Genomic DNA, 14,281 nt, shown 5'->3' with positions numbered 1-14,281 from the left:
TTAGTGGTTGATACATGACATGGAATTTATGCATGCATGGGTTCACGGGTGGGGGTTTAAAGGCTCAAAAAGTTGGGGGGGGGGGGTTGGTGAGAGAGGATTCGAAATAGTGCACTCTACTGGCACAAAAAAAGCATTGAATATGTTGAGTTTGTGGCTAGGAGCTATGCCACATAGGATTTCCATAGTATGCACCATTGCTTGTTCTGGTTGGTGCATTGTGATGGAACCAGCCATTGCCAGCCGGGCCAGTTTAGTTTATGGCTAGGTGCTCGTGGGGCCTCCATGATGGGCGGAAAAAAAACCGAAGGTGGTGGTTTTAGGCTGGTGCAGAATGGTAATCTGTAGCATCATCAGTGTTCCAAAATTCAACATGAACAAAATTCACATGCAGATATATCTGGTTGAAATGAATATGGTGAGAAGGTGAAATAAAAAGGTGGCACGTATCACCTGAGGATTCACGGGTTGTAATTCCTGTGTGTCACGGGTGAAGAATTGATGAGTAATTTAGATTCTTAAATGTCTCTGCTTTTCGAAGGGATTTGGTCTTAAAACAAGACAAACTGGCAGACAGAGAAAGCAGCCTAGCTGGACTCTCTAAATTTGCTTCTCTTTTGATTTGTCCTAAATTATGTTATTTTTAAATGAAATGTGATCTATGTTATGAATTATTTTGAGGAGTTTGGTCCAATGAATGTTATATTTTTGTAGTAGTTTTAGGTTTCGAATTATATTCTTATCTTTGGAGAATACAGATTATCTTAAGCAAATAATATGATATTCTAAAAGTATTAAAATTTGGTAATTATACATTATTTATTTAATAAATTATAATGAATAAATTTGTTTATATAAAATAGTTATAATTTTATTTTAAATTTTAGAGAATGTACTTCATATTTTTAAATGTTATTATAAGTGAAAAGTTGTTATAAATTGTTTAAATAAAATATAAAAAATCAGTTCTACTAGAAATTTGATTGTTAAAAAAAAAAAAACCCTTAAACTCTCTCTGTTCCCAAGAGTACTTTGCTAAGAAGTCCTAGAGATAGCAGCAACTGTTGCGGCTTGGGATGGAAGCAAGTGGTGGCGACGACCGAGAGAGGAGGGATGAGATCTCTCTTCTTGCCGAAGAACTAGTTCAGTTATCAGTCAAAGGCTCGATGGTGGTACCAAGTTCCAAACCTACACTGATATGTACGGTTTGGACAGAAAAGCTGTATAACCCAGACAGTTTTAGGGCTCATATGAAAGGCATATGGAAGACAAGGAAAAAGTTTGAGATTCAGGTGGTGGGACAAAATTTATTTTTAATAATTTTTGAGATGGAAGAAGATCTGGAATTGATTTTGGAGGGGAGGCCTTGGCTCTTTCATAAAAGTTTAATTTTGTTTGACAGACTATGCCAAGCGGTGGAGAGGGACCAGATCAAGCTTGCTTCATCCCCGTTTTGGATAAAAATTGAATCGTGTTTTCTAGAGTTCGATAAGAAAGATCTATTGCATGCTATTGGTGGAACGTTTGGTGGGGTTCTCAGATTTGAAATTAGTGAAGAATTTTATCGACTCAGAATTAATTTGGATGCTCAGAAACCACTTAGAAGAGGTATTTTTATCTTTACTGATTATGTTAGTAAAGTATGGATCCCTTTTAAGTATGAAAATTTGCCATTGTTCTGTTTCGGATGTGGAAGAATGGGGCATGGGATGAGTAATTGCACTCAGATACCACCTGCAAGGAAAAACAAAATTAGTGAAAATACTCCTTATTCGGTGGCCTTAAAAGCAGAATCAAGATTAGTTGGAAAAGAAAGTATGAAATTTAATAGTTTGATGAAGTAGAAGGGGGTGCAAAGCTCTTATACTGGAGGGGAAAGAAAGACGCCCAATATTAAAAAGTGCTGAGGAAGGATACACTGATTTGGGGGGTTCACAGGAAAATTTAAGATTAAAGGAAGGGGGGAGATGCCGAGAAGTACACATTCTGGTGCAACAACAATAAAAGATGAAAACTACACGAGGAAGAGGAAGTCCTTAGATGCAGATTTTACAAGCTGTTTTAAAGAAAGTGTAGACAGACAACGTTGAGCAAATTGAGGTGCAAGACTTACTGAGATTGGCGACTGCCAATAGGCAAGCCGATCGGACGCAATGAAAATCGTAAGCTGGAATGTTCGTGGATTGGGGAGTCCACGAGCTGGAAGAAGGCTGCGTTATTTCCTTAAGCAGCATAATCCCCAAGTGGTCTTCTTAATGGAGACTAAAGTTGATAAACAAAAGATGGAAAAAGTTAGACGTAGTTGCGGTTTTATGAATGGAATTGATGTTGAGGCTGAAGGCTCAAAAGGAGGATTATGCTTAGCATGGAAAGGAGATTTGATAGTTAGTTTACGGAGTTTTTCTAAAAATCACATTGATGTTTTGGTTAAACATGAGCAGGTTAAAGAAGAGTGGAGATTTACAGGGTTTTATGGTTCTCCATATGTCCACAAGAAGAGTGATTCATGGGATCTATTGATGAATTTGGGGCTTGATAAAAACTATCCATCGCTGGTAAGTGGTGACTTTAATGAGATCATGTATTCTTTTGAGAAATGTGGGGGCGTCCCAAGGGACGAGAGTAGAATGCATACATTTCGAGAGGCCCTAGAAAATTGTCAATTAGAAGATCTAGGGTATTCATGAGTATGGTTTACATGGGAAAGGGTAAATTTACCAAAGACAAATATTAGAGAAAGACTTGATAGGGGGTGATAAACGATAAATGGAGGCTTCTCTTTCCGGCAGGTAGGGTTAATCATCTCTCTTACACAATGTCTGATCATTGTCCACTTCTAATTAGTACAGATGGCAATAGTAATTATAAGGGTAATTCAAAGTTTAAATTTGAGGCGTGGTGGTTAATGGAACAGACGTGCGAAAAAGCTATCAGAGAATCTTGGGAGTCAGGAACAGGTACTTTTGACGAGAAACTTGGAAAATTGCAAGCAGATTTATTAGTTTGGGCGAGAACAATTAAGAAAGGAAGAGAAGGACTAAAGAAAAAGTTATCAAAGTAGCTTGATATGTTAATAGGAGAAGAGAGGAATGATAACATGGCAGAAATTATTGACACCAAGATCCACCTGAATATGGAAATAGATAAAGATGAAATGTATTGGGAACAAAGGGCAAGGGCGAATTGGCTTAAAGCAGGGGACAAGAACTCAGCCTTTTTTCATAGGTTTGCTACATATCGAAGACGTATAAATTCAATATCCAGGTTGGAGAAGTTTGAGGGAGGAGAAGCTAATGAAGAGAATGAGATTAATGAAGTAGCTTCCTCCTATTTTCAAGAGCTCTTTACGACAAAAGGTGTTGGGGATTGTTCACATCTTTTATCGGGAATAAAGAAAAATATTTCGTCAAATATTAATAGAGAGCTAATGTCAATATTTACAGCAGATGAACTATATGCGGCACTAAAGGGAATGGGACCTACAAAAGCTCCAGGACATGACGGTTTCCCAGTTATTTTCTTTCAGAAATTCTGGCATATTATAGGTAAGGAAACAACAAATTTCTGTTTGGATATCTTAAATAACGGCGCCAGTTTTGGTAATTTCAATCATACAAATATTGTGCTGATTCCAAAAATCCCAAATCCCACAAGCATTGTTAACTTTAGACCCATTAGTTTATGTTTGGTAATCTATAAAATGGTCGCAAAAACAATTGCAAACCGACTTCATGTTGTTATTGGAAGATGTATTGATGCAACTCAAAGTGCGTTCGTTCCGGGAAGGCTAATAACAGACAATGTGCTACTAGCTTATGAGATCTTGCATACTTTTCGGCAGAAGCGTACAGGGAAAAAAGGATATATGGCAGTAAAGATTGACATGAGCAAAGCTTATGATAGGGTTGAGTGGGGATATTTGAAGGAAGTAATGTTACGAATGGGTTTCACATCAGAGTGGGTTAGGCTGATTATGAATTGTGTTTCCACGACATCCTATGCAGTTAATATTAATAGAAGAAGTGGAAGAATCTTTTCACCATCTAGAGGCTTGCGTCAAGGGAACCCTTTGAGCCATTTTTTATTTCTGATTTGTAGTGAGGGATTATCAGTTTTGATGAGAATGGCTTCAGCGGTGGGAATGCTAAAAGGTGCAAAAGCCAGCAGAAGAGGTCCAGAAATTTCACACTTGCTTTTTGCAAATGACTGTATTTTGTTTGGGGAAGCATCAGATAAGGGGTTCCAGGGTACTAAAAGATATTTTGAAGGAATATGGAGAGTGTTCTGGGCAACGTGTTAATTTCAATAAGTCTACAATATTTTTTAGTACGAATACATCTGATGAAGAAGGAAGAAGCATCGGTAAAGTTGGGGGTTAGGATCTCAACAAACTAAGAACGTTACTTGGGGCTTCCGAATATGGTTGGTCGAAGAAAAAAGGAATCCTTTCAGCATTTAAAAGAGAAGATTTTTACTAGGATTGATGGGTGGAGTACTAGATTGTTATCCCAAGGAGGTAAAGAATTCTTTATTAAATTAGTGTTACAGGTCATTCCAACCTATGCTATGTCGTGTTTCTTACTACCAAAGACTCTTTGTGGGGAATTTGAAAACATATTTGCTAAATTTTGGTGGCAGAAAGCGCATAGAAGAAGAGGTATTCATTGGTGTCAGTAGAAGTATTTATGCCGTCCTAAAGATGAGGGTGGATTGGGTTTCAAAAATATGGCCCAATTTAATATCTCCCTTCTAACTAAACAGGGGTGGCGTATTTTGAACAATCCAAATTCTTTAGTAGCACAAGTATTAAAAGCAAAGTATTTTCCAAAAGTTAATTTTTTAAATTCACAATTGGGGAATAACGTTTCGTATACTTGGAAAAGTATTTAGGCTACTAAGGGTGTCTTAGCTGAGGGATTATGTTGGAGGGTGGGTAAAGGTACAAATATTTCGATCAGTCATGATTATTGGATTCCAGTTTTACCGCGTGATAGATTACCAGTTTTAAATACGAATTTGAATGATAGTAATGTTGCGGAATTAATTGATTCAAGAAGTAGAACATGGAAACAGGAATTGATAGAGTATACCTTTCCGGAGGATGTAGCCGAGATGATTCTCAGTATCTCGCTGGCTGAAAGACCACATGAATATTTCCAAGTATGGAGTGCTGAAGCGTCGGGTAAGTTCATAGTACGTAGCGCCTATAAACTATTACAAAGTACTGCAAATGATCCTAGAGCTTATGCTTTACAAGCTGACTATAAGGACTTCTACAGGAAATTATGGCTACTTGATCTACCTTCAAAAATAAAAATTACAGTTTGGAAGATCTCTTGGAATTTCCTAGCTACTCACGTTAATATGCTACTTAGATGACTAACGAATACATCAATGTGTCCTCATTGTGGCTCTGGATCTGAATATATGGAACATCTTTTTCGAGAATGCCCTGTTACAATATCAGTGTGGAGAGAGTTATCATTTCATAAATATGTGCAGGAAAACCAGATGGGGTTTCTACAGTGGTTATTCTGGGTTTTTACACAAAGCTCGGCATCCCAGCGTCGGATCTTCTGTGTTGCAGTATGGGCCATTTGGGGAGATAGGAATAACAGACTGCATAACAAAGGGAGTAAATCTGGAATAGAAATAGGGAGATTTGTTAATAGCTACATTTTAGAGTTAGATTCAGTTGGTAAAAATAGTCGACAAACTTCCATAACTGTTAAAAAATGGAAAAAACCAATGGACAGTTCTGTCAAAATCAATTTTGATGCAGCATGTGAAAGAGGACAAAATAAAGCGGATATCGGAGTTGTGGCCAGAGATAAAGAGGGTTCAGTTCTCTTATCTTGTTCGGAGGTTCATTAAAGGGTTTCCTCAGCCTTTGGAGCAGAAGCAATTGCGTGTCGGAAAGCTCTCCAGATCGGAGTTCACATGCAGTGGGAAAGAGTTATTATTGAAGGAGACTCTTTATCAATAATAAAGAAATACAAAACAAAAAGCCCAGATAAATCACTGGTTAGTGCGCTTATTCATGACATCCATCAGCTTTTGTTATATTTTAAGGAATGTAAGTTCGAGCATATCCCAAGATCAAAAAATAGCCTCGCGCATATTTTAGCAACTAAAGCGATTAAGAGTAACGGAGGAGATTACCTGGTCGGACGAGTCCCTGGAGTTGCAGAATTTCAAGCAGAAAACGAAAGGGTGAGAGAACCAGATTGAAGCAGGAAAAGGGAGAGATGGAGGAAAGGAATCGGAGAAGGGCAGATATCAAAGTGACTATACAAAGCTCTCTGGTGATTCAAAATGTCTTGAAGAAGTAAAGAAGTTGAAGTGACAAAACGTGTATTTACTTTTGAGACTGATTGGGCAGATGGAACGGCTGAATTAATGTGCTGCAGATATTGTTTCCTTTTTCATTTTCTAGGTGATTAGGTTTCCTTTTAGTTTGTTTTGTTTTTCCTTTCGTTGGGCCTAGTTTGTTACTGGGCTTGCTCTATTTATTTTTCTAGGACTATTTGTGTAATTAATAGTTTAATAAAGCCCAATCTGTGATTTATTTCAAAAAAAAAAGATATTTGATTGTTATAGCGAAATGTCATTATAGCAAGTGGTTGTTAGTTTTTATATTTCGTGCTGGTTAATTATTTGTTTGTGTTAAATTATAGAATACAAATTTGAAGGCTAAATTATAATCTAATCCTACTTTAATTTTCAGAAATTTAGACCATTTAATTTTTGAATTTTAAAGTTTAGGTTCAATTGTTACTCCTATTAAAATTCTTCTTTTGAAATCCATGAGTGAGATAATTTGAAATTAAAATATAAGAACTGGATCATATTAATAATTAAAATATATAAAATAAAATTTCAAATTTAAATATATTTGAGAATTAACCGTGAAATTTAACTATTTTTATAAAATGAAAAATGAAAGATAGAATCGTGAAAGGAAAGTCCAAAAATCTTTTAAGAAGCAAAAGTGAAATTTTAATTATTTTTATAAAATAAAAAACCATGGATAAAGAACCATGTGTCAGTTTATATATAGGTATGTAGATAATAGCTTTATTTCTCAAACACATTATCAAAATTAATTTATATAATAATAACAATAGTTTTGTTTCTCAAACGCGTTATTAAAACTAACTGGTATAAGAACACAATGTAATGGCCTAATGATCAAGAGTATTTCTTGCTTGGTGTTATTTAGATATAAGTCGTATTAGTCGCATTTGCTATTCGAGTTTTATTCTATTATTGTAATTAAAAAAACTAATTGGTATGATTATATCATTAAAACTTGCATGATAATATAAAATTAAAACTTGTATGATTATATCATTAAAACTTGAATGATAATATAAAATTAAAATATTTTCTTTTCTTTTTGCTTGTTTAGGATCAGAATATTAAATCTTGCAATGGTGTTTTCAACCAATTATAAAGGAATATTTTTCATCTTTTATTTTCACCATGAAAACTATAGAATTGTGGCCTTAGTTTTCCACATGCAACCCCAGTCACGTTTTTATGAAAAAATATTAATAAACAAAGCCATTAATGATGGTTAAATTATACCCTTCTTATTCTAATACTTAATTTTTCTCCCATAAATGATATTTAAATTACTTTTCTTTAAATTGATATTTTCGTTAAGTTTCCTTTTTCATTTTAATATCTGAACATTTTTAGAACATTTTTATCATAATTTACATCTAAACTACTTTTTCCAAGCTAATACTTTTATTAATTTAACAGTTAGTTAAATTGTCAAACCTATTAAAAAAATAATCAATTAAAATCAACATGTGGCAAGAAAAAGACAAAAATTATTTTTTTATTTTTATATATTTTCCATTTCTATTATATTTTTCTTTCTTTACAAGTGTGAATATTTTTGGTTTTATGGTTTTGATTAAGGTTTTTCCAATTCAATTAAATAAATTATTAAAAGGTCATAAAAATAAAAAATAAAAAATAATTATAAATGGAGAAAATCAATTCAACTGTATTGGTTTGCGAGTCAATCGTTTTAACTCCTATCTCCAGACCTATATCCCAGTCGATTCTTGGTCCAACAGGTTTGGTTCTGAAAGCACTAATTTTGATCTATCAAAATAGCTTTTTCAATCTTGTCAAGTTGAGCAAATAAGCAGTAAAGTTTTAAAACAAAATTAATTGCCAAAGGTGAATTTCAAGTATTGTTGGCATTACCAGACATCACAAAGGAAGAATAAAAAAATTAGAGAGAAATAATATAGAAGAAAAATAAAAATAAAAGAATTAAAAAATATATCTTTTTTTTTGGTGAATTACAGTAACAGGGCAAAATCCGGCCAACAAACACGACTAGAACCCAAGCCACACCTGGGGTGATAAACACCCTTGACCATCAAGTCATCACATGGGGTTCTAAAAAATATATCTTTTAAAGTTTATTTGTTGTGACAATCTATTATTAGTTAGAATTTTTTAATGGGTATAACATTTTGGTGTAAAATAAGTAACGAAAGAATAGTTTATGTCATGATGATCAGTTTTGCACCAGTTTCAATTGTATTGGTCAATTCGCACTATTCCTGTGCTAAATTTGAACAAGCAACACCATTTTCTGCACTAGTGAAAATTTCGGTATGTAATGGTCGTATCGACTCGTTTTGGTCAATTCCGATTGCAATGGTGGAACATGGTGCACCGATCTATGCATGAATAATATTAAAAAAAAGTATAAAAATTTTAACTATTTACTGCTATGCTAAATATTTAATTGGAATGTACTGACCAATAAAAAAATTTTATATTGAAAAATAAAGTTTATCATTTAAAAAATAGATATACTTTCACATTTAAAATATAAAAATTAAAATATAATAAAAAAAGAGCCACTCTCCCGATTATAAGAAAAATCCTTAACTATTCAACTTCTTTTTTCTTGTTAATTTTGAGTGACAATTTTATAACTTTTCATAGTTAAGTGACCAAAAAAAGAATAAATTCATATGATGTCCTTGATTCATTTGAGTTAAATTGGTTCACTCAATACAGCCATATTTTATCTCATTGCCACCATTTTGTCTTTTTAATGATTAATATGACCACTGTCAACAAATTACTGTGATAAATTACTCGTTCGAGAATAAATAACCCGTGACCATGTTCCATATTGATCAATCTGCACAATGCAAATGAAATGATATCGTTAACTCTTTAATTGAGTTATGAATTTCACTTTTGCTAGTAAAGCCATGCCATGCACAAGTCATGTACCTAATATACCGGCTATCAACTCGATCATCTTTAAAGCATAAACCTCTACTTATATCAAAGCACATGAGTCAGATATGCATGGTCAGTGACTAACTCATGATTTAAGTAAATCAAACCATGAACGTAACAAATGAATTAATTCACAAACGAATTCAAAATTAATTCATCTTGGGTCCAGTCCAATGTATCATTTTACCAATGAACACATCTATATCTCTACCCGTTGAGTCAACTGCTCCGATAGACAAGACTAGCCACCTCCTCAATTGGAATTGTAGACGACATAAGAATCCTTCTAAAGATTTGAATTAAATGTTTACTTTGATTCTTTTAAAAGATTGCAGACTCATTTATTATCTACTGAAGTAAGTTGTCTTTTTCGTAATGTAAACGTTCTTACAATGCCACTTATCATCAGTTTAAACTTAGACATTGAATGAGCTAATATTTGCTAGTCACAATTTCGCAATGCATGCAAAATATGAAAGACAAAAATACAAAAGACATAATAGTGAAATGTGAAATTAACTTATTTATTTATTCATCGTTCAAATAAATAGAAAATATATACATGTTTACTACAATATATGCACATTTCCCAACAAAAGGGATGGTCATAATAATTATTTTCACCACCAGAAGTGGAAAAATGAAGATATTGTGGAGACGGATAATATGATTGATATTGAAATTTAAATGAATAGTTTCATATTATGTTCCAACTTTTAATTGTTGCGCATTTATGGTATGCTTATATGATCTTCTTAATTTGCACATATGTTTATACAAATGAAGTATTTGTTTGTGCACATTTTAAAATTGATAGATTTTATTTGCAACAAATGCATGTAGTCTAGGCTATGATTTTATTGTATTAAGTTTAATATTTCATATTTGGATGCTTCAAAGATGATATCTATAACTACCTCTAAACTAATTAATTTGGTGTTTTCTTGATACAATGTTAGTATATCTATTTGTATGGTTAAATCACTTGGAATGGTAAACTAGATGTTTACATTAGTATTGTTGAATCACATGCATAGTAAATCGAAGTTTACTAGTCCAAATATACCAATTAGTTGGCATGACCAATTAGACTATCTCAATCAATAATGATGCAATAAGATAATAATTTACATGGATATTTATTAAAAAGCTTGAAGATTATTCATTTATCAAGTATTACATGTTCTCAAATAAGATTTATTAAATCGTAATAACAAAAGTTGATATTGAATCTCTTGCATTTTTAAAAGAAATATAGACCCAATTATTCAACAAGTGGATACTTTGACATAATTTTGGTAGATGCATTTACAAGTTAATCACATGTGAGTTATCAACTCATAACCTGTAGTTTGCGAGATTACCTGTTTAGTGATTTGTTTATGACCAAAATCTTTCAGATTATGCAATCAAGACAATGCTTGTTATGTTGGTGAGTTTACTACTCAAGCTGTCAATGACTATTGTGTGCTACATTGTCGATGCGAGTAACTATACACTACAGCAAAACAGGTTTTTAGCGGCGTTTATGTGAAAAAATGTTGCTATAGAGCATGACATTTAGCAACGTTTTTCACAAAAATTTTGCTATAGAACATGACCTTTAGCGATGCTTCTCACAAAAATGCAACTAAAGAACATGACCCTTAGCGGCGCTTTCCACACAAATGCCGCTATGGAACATGACCTTTAGAGGCAATTTTCCCACAAACACCGCTAAAGAACATGACCTTTAGCGACGCTTTCCCCACAAACGCCAGTAAAGAACATGACCTTTAGCGGCGCTTTTCCCCAAAACGCCTCTAAAAGTCATGTTTTTTGACGGCGTTTGTGGAAAAACGACACTAACTTTAGTAGATTTCTAACAACCCATTTTCATTCATATAGAACCCGAATTGTCAACATAATTTCCTGTAACATCAAATCCAACCAAAAACTGCAAATCTAAATGATACTTCAAATCCAACGAAGGAAATATGTATATGGTCTAAATTAATAAATGAAATAACAAAATTTATTATATTCAAAAGTTATATTGTTAAAATATTCTCATAATAAAAAAAAACAAACATCTAAGATGGCGGATTCTTCGACTGCTGAAACATTTTCATCATATTCTGAAGCTGTAGCTGGAGTTCGTCATATTTTCTACTTGCCTCTACTTCCCTCGTTGTTGCCTCCGTTTTAAGTTGTAGCTGGAGTTCTTCATATTTTCTTTGAGCCTCTACTTCTCTCGATGTTGTCTTCGCTTTAAGTTGAGCAATTTGCTCAACTGTGCTCGCTTGCATCTGAGCCATCTGGTCTCTTAACCTCTGAACTTCAGCTTGAGCCTGATTCCCCGAAGGCATGTACAAAAGATCCTTGAAATCGAACCCGTCAGCTTGAGCCTAATTCCCCGAAGGCATGTACAAAAGATCCTTGAAATCGAACCCGACCATACCTTTCAGGACCCAAAACTTCAGTAATAATTCGGTTATCAATGTCGTCAAGATTAACAGAACTATCACTCGATGCGATTGCTTCATACTCCGCCCTTTTATCTTTTAGTTTCTCCTAATAAATCAATCAAATAGTTAGAAACGAAATATATAATCAAAATAAATGCAACATAACTTAACATTATTTGCATTACAAACGATGAATTAAACCATTATAATTAAACATGATAAATATTTAAAATAATTCAAATTTTATTAAGTGAATATACCATAATTTCTGCAGCTTCAGTAGTCATAGGAGATCCATCTTTCTTTCTATGTGTAATGTCAAAAAGCTGAAATATCAAAAAGCTGAAGGCGTCCAACTTTTTGACTAGACGACAGTTCCTACAATATAGTAGGAAAAATATTATTTAGTATAAAGTAATTAATATTTGACACAATTAATAAATTCAAAATACCTCATCATCAGCTACACAAGCAAAACTTTTTGACCCAACTGTGTGCGTGAATTTTTGTTTTTGCCTACTTGTAGTTCTAACTCGCTCACGATCCTATATTATGAAATTATTATTACGTATATAGTAAATACTATAAACCGAAATAATTATAAGAGTTTGGAAGTACGTAATACCTCTCCTTTCTTTGAATTCCAAAATCTAATTGCATCTTCCCATTGGTACCTCAGCATTCTCGGCAGGACATTTCACAATTTCTCTTCGAGACTTATATTTTTCTTAAAATATTCCTTCTTTAAAGAACTTTTATGGTCTCTCTATTTTTTTCCTGATGCCTTCTTCACATAATTATTCGAGACCTCTAAAGCAAATCTCTCCTGCAAACAACACAAGTTTAGAAAGTAAATATAAATGAAACTTAAACCAAAGTATTATAAATTACATTCACATTATTACCTTAATATTATCAAGAGCTTGATTTTTGTTACTATCAGACATATGATGTCATGACTCGTAGTTGATAGGCAACAGATTGACATTTTATGCTATAATGCCCAAGTATCTTGCTAAAAGTTGAGCTTCTGATCCAATTGGCTGCCCAAGACTGTTTCTAGCTACTTTGACACGCTCGACAGAATTTAACTCATATAAATCTTTTAATAGCATATGTCCTCGAGTTTTGCGCCCCTACCACTTTCAGCTGAAAAAAAGGTATATTATAATATAAGAATTTGAAACAAATATCAATAATAAAAGTCAACATGCATGTAAATTAAAGTTAACATTACTTTGAATTTCTGCAGGTTCGTCAGTTGTATTCGAAACATTCGAAGATCCAATAGCAGTCTATTGTTCACTATTTGTTTCTTCTGATTTTGGAGGATTTTGAATAATACTAAGATCTCGCAATCTTCTTCTAGGCATTTTATCTGCAATACACATAAAATAGTTGAAATATTAGTAACTAATTACAACAATAATAGTACATATAAAATAGTTGAAATATTTAACAAGATCAAGATTTAAATTATAATATTACATATAATTAAAAAATCGTAAATTCTTACTACATCATGATTCGTAAATATCTTCATCCACATCCTAGCGAACCCATTAAAATTGTGTACTAGTGCTCTGGATAGTTTCATTTAAGTTTTTTTTTTTGGAAAAGGCAAAGTTTCCGATCTTTCGTCAATGTCATATCTACTTCCATTGCCCATGTCAAACAAGTCTCTAGGGGTGTTACGGAGTACAACGTACCAACCTTCATCAGTTGGATCTTTTGAGTAAAAAACTTGTTTGACTTGAGAAGAAAATTCATACGACTCGTCTATCAATTGTTTTCCAGTGTGAATTAATCGAGAAAAGTTCACCATTGTAAAACCAAATTGATATTTTTTAATTCCGCGAGCAGTATTAACATCAACCCAATCACATCGAAATAAGACAAATTTTTGTTTGCCATAGTAATCCAACTTAATAATGTCAGTAAAAAGTCTGTAATACTCCACATTTTCCTCAACAAGATTGCTGTCCCTAGCATTAGCATAACTTGTAATTGAAGAATTAATAACTATTCCACAATTTTGAGTCCTCTTCAATCTTTCGTGAGATTTTGTATGAAACCTGAATCCATTGATGAGGAAGGCAGTATATCTTTTTACTACTCTATTTGGACCTTGGGAAAGCCATTTAACTTCGTCATTTCCACTCCAAACCTATTGAACCAAAAGTAAATTGATTAATTATAAATGTTATACGAAAACATTATTATTTGTCAATGAAAGCTTTAGTTGCATACTGTTTGCCCTAACCATTCATGAAAAGATTCTGTGAATAACTTGTGAATCTCTTAATGTTGTAATCTTCGGGAGCATGAACGAGATTTCAAGACTTGTTTGTACTCACTATGTTAAAAAGTGGATTACTTGGTTAGAAGATAAACAAATTAAAAAGATGAATATTTATCAAATTATAAAACTTACTTGCGTAATGGTTCAATTGAATTGTGGTGAAAAAGAACATATCGATGTACTTGTACCCAAGATCTATCATCTAAGTGTGCAATTTCAACTTTACTGATTGGTTCTCCATAAC

General features: G+C 33.2%; 1 long non-coding RNA gene across 1 annotated transcript; it reads right to left on the bottom strand.

Moving 5' to 3' along the window:
* Positions 1–12,206: 12,206 nt before the first annotated feature.
* Positions 12,207–12,864, bottom strand: LOC105796936 (uncharacterized). Its single transcript, XR_008194132.1, has 3 exons — positions 12,641–12,864; positions 12,361–12,561; positions 12,207–12,280 (listed from the first exon to the last, which is right to left on the bottom strand). It is a non-coding gene; the product is annotated as an uncharacterized LOC105796936 (long non-coding RNA).
* Between the last annotated feature and the right edge of the window lie 1,417 nt (positions 12,865–14,281).

This window comes from Gossypium raimondii, chromosome 3 (assembly GCF_025698545.1).
Source record: "Gossypium raimondii isolate GPD5lz chromosome 3, ASM2569854v1, whole genome shotgun sequence".
Classification (NCBI taxonomy): Eukaryota; Viridiplantae; Streptophyta; class Magnoliopsida; order Malvales; family Malvaceae; genus Gossypium; species Gossypium raimondii.
The sequence above is the reverse complement of the archived record's forward strand: the minus strand, read 5'-3'. Positions and strand labels throughout refer to the sequence as shown.